Source organism: Priapulus caudatus, unplaced genomic scaffold (assembly GCF_000485595.1).
Source record: "Priapulus caudatus unplaced genomic scaffold, Priapulus_caudatus-5.0.1 Scaffold62, whole genome shotgun sequence".
Classification (NCBI taxonomy): domain Eukaryota; kingdom Metazoa; phylum Priapulida; class Priapulimorpha; order Priapulimorphida; family Priapulidae; genus Priapulus; species Priapulus caudatus.
The window spans coordinates 650,588-662,623 of NW_014577123.1; the positions used below are offsets into that span (position 1 = coordinate 650,588).

The following is a 12,036-nucleotide window of genomic DNA, read 5'->3' on the forward strand; positions in this document are numbered from 1 at the left end:
ACAGCCTTGCGTGGCATTCATGCGTGCGTGTGTATGTAAACGTGCGTGCATGCGTGCGTGTGTGCGTGTGCACGTATACGTGCGTACATGCGTGCGTGCGTGCGTGTGAACGTACACGTGCGTGCCTGCGTGCGTGTGTGCGTGTGCACGTATACGTGCGTCGTGCGTGCGTCGGTACACGTGCGTGCATGTGTGCGTGTGCAGTACACGTGCGCGCGTGGCGTGCTGGTGCGTGTGCAAGTACACGTGCGTGCGTGGCGTGCGTGCGTGCGTACGTACACGTGCGTTCGTTCGTGCGCGTGCGTGCGTGCGTGCGTGTGCACTTACACGTGCGTACATGCGTGCATGCGCGCTGCGTGCGCGTGTGAACGTACACGTGCGTGCCTGCGTGCGTGTGTGAGTGCGTGCGTGTTCACGTACACGTGCGTGCGAGCGTGCGTATGCACATATACGTGCGTGCGTGCGTGTGCAGTTCACGGACTGCGGCATGCGTGCGTGCGTACGTGCCTGCGTTCGTGTGCACGTACACGTGCGTGCGTTCGTGTGTGCGTGTGCAGGTACACGTGTGTGCATGTGTGCGTGCGTGCGTGTGTACGTGTGCAGGTACACGTGTGTGCGTGCGTGCATGCATGTGCACGTAGACGTGCGTGCGTGCGTGTGCACGTACACGTGCGTGCGTGCGTGTCGTGCGTGCGTGCGTGCGTGTGTGCGTGTGCAGGTACACGTGTGTGCATGTGTGCGTGGCGGCGTGTGTACGGCGTGCAGGTACACTCGTTGTGCATTGTGGCGTGCGTGCGTACGTGCGTGTGTGTGCAGGTACACGTGCGTGCGTGCGTGCGTGCATGCATGTGCACGTAGACGTGCGTGCGTGCGTGTGCACGTACACGTGCGTGCATGCATGTGTGCGTGCGCACGTACACGTGCGTGCATGAGTGTGTGCGTGCGTGTGCACGTACACGTGCGTCCGTGCGTGCGTGCATCGCTATTACATGACATGACATACTAAACATGAAACATTGCTATTATACGTATATACGCTATATTACGTCAGTATCATTGAACAACTCTGATTGGATGATGAATTGTACAATCGGGCAATTTTATCGCCGGCCCCGGACACACTAGGCGATTAAATCGGGCGACTAAATCAAGCGACTAAATCGCCGATAATATCAAAACGTTTTGATCTATGCATTAAATCGAGGTGGAACACACTAGGCGATTTCACCGGATTTATCGCCCATTAATCGCCTAGTGTCCGCCCTTAACCCAGATGCGTTCCATTTCTTACCCAGGTTAACCCAGGTGGCTCTGGGGAAGCAAATCGAACGCACTAAGTACAAACATTGTTAAAAACAATGGGGCCACGAACCAGTCTACCGATCGATCACTTGACAGTAGATGTCAGTGGTAGGGTCCGGTATACCGGAACGTACCCTGGTCACTATTTGATATGGTTAGGGTTAGGATTAGGGTTAGGGTTAGGGTTAGGGTTAGGGTTCGGGTCGGGTTAGGGAGTAGGCGTAGCGACTCCCTAGACTCGTTAGTGGAGTAGGCGAGCGTACGGTCCGCATATTAGATAGTACCAGGGTACGTACTGGCAGTACCCCGGGGGACATAGACCCTCTCACCGATAATATCCGGAGCTAGTATGATGTGGTCAAATCCATTTTTCCATGCTATAAGTGCATAAAATGTTGGTGTTTTAATGTTGCGTATAATCAGTGATATTTCCACTGTCAGGTGAGACTACATTCAGCTATATTTAGTTTTTCTGAGCCAAAAAAACTCGCAATAACCGTTTTAAGGCCTGTCTGCCTAAGTTTTCACATTCTGCCAGAGGAAGAGGTGAGACGTTAGTTCGTTGGCCGGCAGTACAGCGTAATTAGCACCTGTTGTAGTTGTAGTGGTTTTTGTTGTTGTTGTAGTTGTCATGCCAACACAGTCTGCAGATGAATAATGGCTTATGGAATAACATGGCTAACATGTGCTATTGTTTTGTTGTGATGGTGTTGCTGGCTGTTTTGTTATTATGTTGTTGTTATGTGTCTTCTGTTTTGTTGTTGTTGTACTTGTGTTGCTTGCTACTGTTGTTGTTGTTGTCTTTGTTGTGTAGCTTTTGTTACTGTTGCATTGTTTCTTTGCCGTTTGTTGTTGTTGTTTGTTGCTTGTTGTTGTTGTTGCACTGCCTGCTGCTGTTGCCATTTTATTATTGTTGCCGCTGCAGTTGGTGTTGTTGCTAGTGTTACGTGTGCATATTGTGTGCTTAGCAACAAACATGCTAAGGTCACTGCGTACAGTCCAGAAAGTTCGAGATAGCTTGTGGGGCTGAAGTGTGTGTTCCAGAAGCTATACTGATTACTATATAAGCCAGCATGCATAGTCATGAGGGGCAGATACTAAGTCAATAATCGTGAAGTGATAGACGATAGTCGTTACGCAAAATGTGCATTGACAAAAAACACAGTCGTGGTTCATCACAGGGTGCGAAAGAGTCCGAAGAGTCCGACAGAGTCCGAAGTCAAATACTCCCTGATTTACTGTCGGCCTCCCTGATTTGACATATGCGGGAGTCCGTGTGACTCCCTGAAAATTCTGCTATACTAACTAGTTCGTTCCAAGAGCATGGCCTCGTGGAAATACCGTATTTTTGCAGTCTAATATCCAAAGAAAATTGACAGACGTGCAACCGCATGAATCTTAAAAATAAGCACAAACATTATTGTTAATATTTTAATTTTGAACCTCAGACTGCGACTCCCTTATTTTGGCTCGCAGACTCCCTCATTTTGAGGGTCGGAGTCCATTAAGACTCCCGTGTTCAAAATTAATTTCTACCCCTGTCATCATCATTTGGATCTTCACGTGGTACTGCGGGCGATTTGTTCAGCACTGAGTTAAACTGCGTGCATCACCGATCCAGAAAGCTGCAACAACTGAGATCTACTCAAAGCTACATGTCAACATTGGCTTCCTCGGAACGTCAGGAAAGACAGGAATTGCGACAGCAAGCTACACTGGACTCTAGGCCTGGCTACGATCAAAACTCGTAGGAAGAATTCGATTTACAAATATGTTGCTAATCTTAGTCATTATTTGAACCGTTCCTTATATAACTATATATCGTAATATTCAACCCATTGTTAATTAAAGATGTCGACTTAAACAAACTTTCTGTGTTAGACGTATTATCTGTTGGTTTTCATCGCGGACGTTATTTCTGACCGTAACACTATGTTGTCCTCAATGCTGTTTATAGTTCGTTGTTGTTGGCGTTATTGTTGTTGGTTGTTGATGTTGTTGTTGGTATTGCTGTATCACTGCTGCTGCCTGCGTGCCTGTGTGTGTGTTGAGCGCACCTGTTGGTTGATTACGCGCCCGACAAATTAGATGCAAATATGGTTTCATTGTTAGCCTAATTCAAGTCGCTACATTTCCGCACCACGCTACGCCGTACTTGATGGCAAGATTCCAAAAACTCGCTACCGGGCACTAGTACAACTGCGTATTACTTTTCGAACTTCGCACGAATTTGTATATCCTAGAGGCGAAGTAAAGCAGCTTACAGGTCTCGATTAGGGTACAGGAGCAACCCGTCACTGGCTGAGATGTGCATTAACTTCTCTGTTCGCATCTGCAGTCAACCGACATGCTAACAAACTGGGAAAAATGGCCTGACAAATAACTATATATGTGTGTATAATATGTATATGTATATATACATATATATATATATATATTCTATATATAGTATATATATTATATCCACATATATTAGCATCAGTATTCAATCGCAGTAGCATATATTAGTAATTGACATCAATCCTCTCACCTGTGGGATCATGAAGACAGGTATTCTAAATACTCACTGAAAGCACTCGCTGCCTTAAGCTCTTGCTTTATTGGCTGCATCGAATGGCCATGAGTTCCACACACGAGCCGTATACACTACACCATGCTCTGAAAAGCGAAAAGAAACAAGAAAATGTTTTTCACACTTGTATTGTAAGCTGGAGCTGGGCAAAACACATCCTATCATAGGAAACAATCTTTAGCTCGACGATCCTGAATTTAGGAAAAATTTTAATATTTTTCTAATTAATGCCACCATTTCTAAATAGTTCTTGTAACGTATTATACAGAGGTACTCACACACATATGCACACGCAGATGTAATCCATTGTTTAACATCGTAGTTTGATACTGCCCGTGCGCACTGTGCTGAGTATGATTATGAGCGTCACACACAATCCGCACTTGCCTGAGCAAACGAACTCGAGGGCTTTGATATGTGGTAGCCCCGCTCTTTCAATTAATGCCTCACGTGTGAAATGAGATTGACACGCTGATACAAGCAAGAGGCAACGAGCCAGTCCCCAATCAACACTCAGTTCACGCGCAAACATTGCAGCTGAGTGGCACTCAAGTGATAGCTGATCGAATAGACAAGGGGATAGTCGGGGCGTGTGCAATGGTGATCCTATCAAGAGACGTCCTACGCAAGACCGTTGGTGCTACCACATTATTACTTTCCTCGGCATGATATTCAATTTTTCTATGCATCGCAACGCGTAATAAGCACGAAAAAACAATCAGAGGGCGAGGGCTAGCTCTCTTTAGCTATACACTCTCTAAAGGCGGGCTTATGTCGGGGCTTGCGAGCCGACCTCGAGGAAGCGCAACGCGATTTCGAGCCAACTGGAAGCGATCGGCCACGACTAGTTGCCGTCCAGTTGCGCCCTGTTTTCGTGACACTAGTGGCGGCGCATCGCAGGACAGATCGCGTCGCAGTCGATTCGACCAAGCAACTGCAGTCGCAGTGAATTGTAGGCCATTACTTCCAGTCGAGTCGGCTCGCAGCCGCAAACATAAGCGCCGCCTTAAGGCTCCTATTTTTATGCATCGATGGGATACGGGCCAGCACAATACGAGAGAGGTGGTGAGCCGCTCCACTCCTAGCTATAAACTCCGTTCCCTATTGTGCTATGCCTACTTCGCTTGACATTTAAATGTTTTTTAAGCGCCACACGGAAATAAGCCCACAAATATAGGGCGAAAACGACAAATGCACTCGGTATCATGGCACCGCACGCATTGACCAGTCTCGCGTCCCGCGCCGAGCAAAAGCCTCGTGCAATTAATAACATATCGCCTAATCTATAGGACGCGCGCAAAACGTAGCTCAGAAGATTTATAGCCGGCATCGCATGGCAAGGTAAACCCGCCGCCGCACGCGCGTGAGTCCAGATGAGACGGGATACTAGAGAAGCGTTGCGCGAAAGGAGGTGTTGATCGCCAAGCGTATACGCGGCAGATCTTGCGCACAGGTTCCGCCGGCAAGGCGCACGCGGACCGCCGGAACGTCCTTATGACCATATGCAGCAGCTGCAGCTATGGATCCAGTGCGGCGAATAATTGGCCGCGCACAGATCATAGAGCAGCGAACAGTCCGCCAATTTAGTGGGACACAGAGGGTAGACATTTGGGACGTGAACAGCTGTTCACTTGTTTATAAAAACATAATTTCTCTCTTCGTAATCCGAGCTGTGTGAGCGCAAAATCACAGAAGACTCGACGAAATTCTCGCCGACGATCGATGACATTTTACCGGGAATACAATGAAACAGCTCAGGCTGCATTTGAGCTGCTGTTCTTTGAAAAAACAAAAAGAAAAAAAACAAAAAAACAAAGACGTTGAATGAAAATATCTATAAAGTGTCGAACCTTCTGCTTCTACACTGTGTTGTTATAATTTCTATTAGAATTGTATTTTATTATGCGTCAGTCGGCTTCATGCACGAGCGCGCACTGCAGCGGATACATAAGCTGGTTGTATAATAATATATGCGGAAACTAATACGCCTCTATTGCATGTATAATCGAAAGTGTTCACCTATATACAAAACAATGACGACGTAATATAATCAGCATATAATTTGAACACAGCCAACCGCCACCAACCTGCGCCGTCATCGCCCATATTATGCATAGCCGCTAATCGTAGCCGTTCAGCTGCTTGGTTCGTAAGCTTAATTTGCACCAGGATACTAGAAACAGGCTGAGCATGCATTGAGCTGCTCTTCTTGCAAGTCAATGAAAATATGAATAAAATCGTGTGAAACCGTCTACTTCAGTTACACACTGTGATTGTATCAAGTTTTATTATGAATTGATTTATATTATGCGTCAGCGGCTTCAGTATAACGACGCAGCTGCAGCGAAAGCATAAGCTTGGTTTTATATTATTAATACGATCTATCTATCCATGTTCGATCTATCCTTGGGCCTATGCCTCTATTCATGTACATACGAATGTCAACCTATCATACAAACCCAATGACGAGTAATAATCACATAATAATCACATAGAGTAGCCTAGGTATGTTGACATATATCGTAGGCGTTCTATGATAGCCGTTAGAAGAGTCCGGTGGCATGCTAATATGGCGTATATATAGGGATTGACCGTGAACGGTATAACTGCTGAGCAGAGCGAGTTCCCGAGTTTTTCTGCAACGTTTTTCTGCACAGACAGCAATGACGGCGCTCCCCTCTGACCGCAGGGTGAGACGAAGTTTTTGGCTATAAGCAAGCAGTGCTTGGTACGATGTTAATATAAGCAAAAACGGGCAAAACGGGCTAGAGAGGAGATAGCACGTGCATCGCACGACGGGCCGTCGGCCAGGGCGACGCGCCGGGGGTCAAGAGTGATAAAAACCTCGCACGTACGAGCCAGGTAATATAGCTTCGCTCTTAATATAGACTTATTAGTTTTTCGAAACTTGAGCCTCCAGGGCCTGTGCCTCTAACAAACAATAGCAAAGGCTTACATCATGTGCTGCGTATGAACGTTCTTTCTTGTCCCAACATGTAGAAAGAGCGTGAACATTTAATGTAGTACACAGTTGACGTCAAACCTTATTTTACGACTACTATTAGGAGACTATTACGACACTGATCCAACTGTTTCGTCATATGACAAAGAAATCTGCTTCGGTCCGTTGTGGACAACCTTACACTTGGCACGGCAGTACAACGCGCCTGCCATCACTATATCGACTGGATTGAAAGATCGATGGTAGTATGAATTCGAAGAAGATATGCTATATGCTGTATGCTGTACGGTCTATGAGAGGGCTATGGTATGGTATTATTATGCGCTGCGCTCTCATATAGTATACTATGGTTGAACTACTTTGACGTCAAGATGCCAAACATCGAGAGGCATGGGGGGTAATAACAACGATACGGCTGTGTTTTCCACATAACCCATTCTCAGTGTAGAACAACCATGCAATCAAGCGGTGTACTAAGCATGCTACGAGTAATGAGCAGATGCCACGTCACGCGAGTATCAGATGGTAGACTGGTGCGCACGATAAGCTCGGGAAGAATGCTTTGTGCTACACTAAAGTGAGTAGTTCTGCAGCGTGTCGAGGACTGTCGATGCGTCGCCGCAGTCTAAGCGATTCGCCACCGGTGTCTGGAAAATCTCTGGGAAATCCCTCAAAGAGAAGCCTCGTCGCGCCATCTCATGGGACGCGATCTTACGAGAATAAGTTGCAGGGGGTTAAATTAAATAAATTAGAAATCGCTTATTATCAAAGAAAACGAACCCGGCGCGAACCAAAAAATTAGCTAATTACGACCATCTTGGATTTATTCTCGCGCCTACTGTGCCAGAGTCGACATGGCTTCTGGCAATCGCCAAACTGCCTCAATTTGACGCGATTCTCGCGGCTTTCTGTAGTACCCAGATGGGATCGAGTAAGTTAGTTTGGGATGAGCGGCAGCGAGTTGGATCGAGAAAAAAAGGCGCACGAAGATGGCCGCCGTGCTTCGCGCTTAACGCGGTATATTAGGCGCTGCCAGATCGTCCAGCGCTGGCACCATGAGCAAGTTTTTACACGTGCGGGGGGGGGGGGCGGACACCCGTGTAAAGCTGGGTTTCAATACTGATTTTTGTGTTGTCAAACTGGCGAGTTGGACCAATTTCGGCAATTCGGCAACACCGAGTTGGGAAAATGGAGCTTCTAATCTCCCACTAGTTGGTAGTGACTCTGAGACGCTAGTCTCTACTCGCCCCACAATTGCTGTACTGATACATGTACTCTGAGACGCTAGTCTCTACTCGCCTCACAATCGCTGTACTGATACATGTACTCCGAGACGCTAGTCTCACTCGCCCCACAATTGCTGTACTGATACATGTACTCTGAGACGCTAGTCTCTACTCGCCTCACAATCGCTGTACTGATACATGTACTCCGAGACGCTAGTCTCTACTCGCCTCACAATCGCTGTACTGATACATGTACTCCGAGACGCTAGTCTCTACTCGCCTCACAATCGCTGTATCAATACATGTACTCCGAGACGCTAGTCTCTACTTGCCTCACAATCGCTGTACTGATACATGTACTCCGAGACCTAGTCTCTACTCGCCTCACAATCGCTGTACTGATACATGTACTCCGAGATGCTAGTCTCTACTCGCCTCACAATCTCTGTACTGACACATGTACTCCGAGACACTAGTCTCTACTCGCCTCACAATCGCTGTATCAATACATGTACTCCGAGACGTCTTTCCGTTACCCTGCCATCATCGCCCCGCCCGTCGATGTTTTTTGGCGAACGTCAGTGTAAACCGGTTAGCATAGTGCGTGTGCAGAATGCACGGAGTTGTAAGGAGTTGTGAAGCCCCGTGTAATCGCGTAATGCTCTCATTCTGCAGCCAGGTGCGAACGATGCGGGGTGAGGGGAGGGTAGGTAGGCAGAAGCTCCTACCTGCTACGTGTCAGCATGCACCACATAGTATTAATGTGTACTATAAAATATCACAAGACATTGACACACTCATCAATTGACAAGTGCGGAATTATTGCAAGATGGAGTTTTTTCTTGCCACATACTCCCGGGGATACGGTGAAACCACTGAGTCCATTGAGTGAGACCATTGATTTTACTTGCTAATCCATCATTTTATTCCACAAGATGCACAGATCAGGATTTGTGTGCATAATAGTATATTATATGCGAATTCTGTCCCTGCCACAAGCTTCCGCGGATGAATCTTAAGGAAATGGCAGAATGCTGCTTTCACTCACTAAATCTTCACGTTATTGCAGGGTGCGTGTGGATTGAGACCCACGTGCATGCAGTAACGCACAGCTTCCTGAATCGCACACGCTGATTAATTACACATTGCAATGGCTTCCTACAGTCTGCACAATGTAATGTATTCCCTGCCGCTGCGAACAGAGAATGCCCCCACGAGCCAGACCTCCGCCATCGCCGGACCCCCACCCTCACCGCGCGTTTCTTATTCGGACGAACTCGAGATAATTTGCCTTTTTTCTCTTGGCTGCGATGTGGGAATTATATTTCTGTCGCGTGTGTCATTGCAGGAGGGAAGCCCGTGCAACCGTAATTACATTTAATTAGCATTTCACATGTGCGACTGGCAGCGAATAGAAACAAAATGCGATTCTATTCACTCTCAATACATCTGCATCGGCTAGATCTTCGAACACCTGTTTGAAGTAACCCGAATTGTCATTCACTACCATCTGTACTCCACTCTCATATCACTTAAACAAGAGCCGCAGAGCGTCTGGGCTCATCTGGGGTCTGTTGCTACGGTTATGAACGTACAATTTTGGGTTCGGGTTAGGGAGTAGGCGTAGGCGACTCCCTAGACTCGTTAGTGGAGTAGGCGAGGTACGGTCCGGCATATTAGATAGTACCAGGGTACGTACTGGCAGTACCCCGGGGGACATAGACCCTCTCAGCGATAATATCCAGAGCTAGTATGATGTGGTCAAATCCATTTTTCCATGCTATAAGTGCATAAAATGTTGGTGTTTTTAATGTTGGTATAATCAGTGATATTTCCACTGTCAGGTGAGACTACATTCAGCTATATTTAGTTTTTCTGAGCCAAAAAACTCGCAATAACCGTTTTAAGGCCTGTCTGCCTAAGTTTTCACATTCTGCAGAGGAAGAGGTGAGACGTTAGTTCGTTGGCCGGCAGTACAACGTAATTAGCACCTGTTGTAGTTGTAGTGGTTTTTGTTGTTGTTGTAGTTGTCATGCCAACACAGTCTGCAGATGAATAATGGCTTATGGAATAACATGGCTAACATGTTGCTATTGTTGTTGTTGATGGTGTTGCTGCTGTTGTTGTTATTATAGTTGTTGTTATTATAGTTGCTGCTTCTGTTTTTGTTGTTGTTGTACTTGTTGTTGCTGCTGCTACTGTTGTTGTTGTTGCTCTTGTTGTTGTTGTAGCTTTTGTTACTGTTTGCATTGTTTCTTTGCCGTTGTTGTTGTTGTTGTTGTTGTTGTTGTTGTTGCACTGCTGCTGCTGTTGCCATTTTATTATTGTTGCCGCTGCAGTTGGTGTTGTTGCTATTGTTACGTGTGGCATATTGTTGCTTAGCAACAAACCATGTAAGGTCCTGCGTACAGTCCAGAAAGTTCGAGATAGCTTGTGGGGCTGAAGTGTGTGTTCCAGAAGTATACCTGATTACTATATAAAGCCAGCATGCATAGTCATGAGGGCAGATACTAAGTCAATAATCGTGAAGTGATAGACGATAGTCGTTACGCAAAATGTGCATTGACAAAAACACAGTCGTGTTCATCACAGGGTGCGAAAGAGTCCGAAGAGTCCGACAGAGTCCGAAGTCAAATACTCCCTGATTTACTGTCGGCCTCCCTGATTTGACATATGCGGGAGTCCGTGTGACTCCCTGAAAATTCTGCTATACTAACTAGTTCGTTCCAGAGCATGGCCTCGTGGAAATACCGTATTTTTTCAGCTAATATCCAAAGAAAATTTGACAGACGTGCAACCGCATGAATCTTAAAAATAAGCACAAACATTATTGTTAATATTTTTAATTTTGAACCTCAGACTGCGGACTCCCTTATTTTGCTGCAGACTCCCTCATTTTGAGGGTAGGGAGTCCATTAGACTCCCGTGTTCAAAAGTTAATTTCTACCCCTGTCATCATCATTTGGATCTTCACGTGGTAACTGCGGGCGATTGTTCAGCACTGAGTTAAACTGCCGTGCATCACCGAATCCAGAAAGCTGCAACAACTGGAGATCTACTCAAAGCTACATGTCACATTGGCTTCCTCGGAACGTCAGGAAAGGACAGGAATTCGAGTCAGCAAGCTACACTGGACTCTAGGCCTGGCTACGATCAAAACTCGTAGGAAGAATTCGATTTACAAATATGTTGCTAATCTTAGTCATTATTTGAACCGTTCCTGTATATAAACTATATATCGTAATATTCAACCCATTGTTAATTAAAGATGTCGACTTAAACAAACTTTCTGTGTTAGACGTATTATCTGTTGGTTTCATGCCGGGACCGGTTATTTCTGACCGTAACACTATGTTGTCCTCAATGCTGTTATATTGTTGTTGTTGGCGTTATTGTTGTTGTTGTTGATGTTGTTGTTGGTATTGCTGTATCACTGCTGCTGCCTGCGTGCCTGTGTGTGTGTTGGAGTCGCACCTGTTGGTTGATTACGCGCCCGACCAAATTAGATGCAAATATGGTTTCATTGTTAGCCTAATTCAAGTCGCTACACGAGCCACTCGCCCGTACTTGATGGCAGAGATCAAAAAACCCGCACCCACTGTACCTGCGTATTACTCATTCGCATGTATATTGTAGCGAGTAAACAGCCAGTTCTCATTACACCCGTACTGCTGAGATGTGCATTAACTTCTGTTCGCATCTGCAGTCAACACGACATGCTAACAAACTGGGAAAAATTGCCTGACAAAATAACCTAATATATGTGTGTATAATATGTATATGTATATATACATATATATATATATATATATATATATATATATATATATAATACACATATAGTTAGCATCAGTATTCAAATCAGTGAGCATATATTTAGTAAATGACATCAATCACTCTCACCTGTGGGACATGAAGAAAGGTATTCTAAATACTCCTGAAAGCACTCGCTTGCCTAAGCTCTGGATTGGCTG

At 45.9% G+C, this 12,036-nt stretch overlaps 1 long non-coding RNA gene across 1 annotated transcript in view; it reads right to left on the bottom strand.

Moving 5' to 3' along the window:
• LOC106821176 overlaps positions 1-12,026 on the bottom strand; it is a 17,804-nt gene extending 5,778 nt beyond the window's left edge. Inside the window, exon 1 of the long non-coding RNA XR_001395702.1 lies at positions 11,966-12,026. This is a non-coding gene — a long non-coding RNA (uncharacterized LOC106821176). The remainder of the gene's footprint in view (positions 1-11,965) is intronic.
• Between the last annotated feature and the right edge of the window lie 10 nt (positions 12,027-12,036).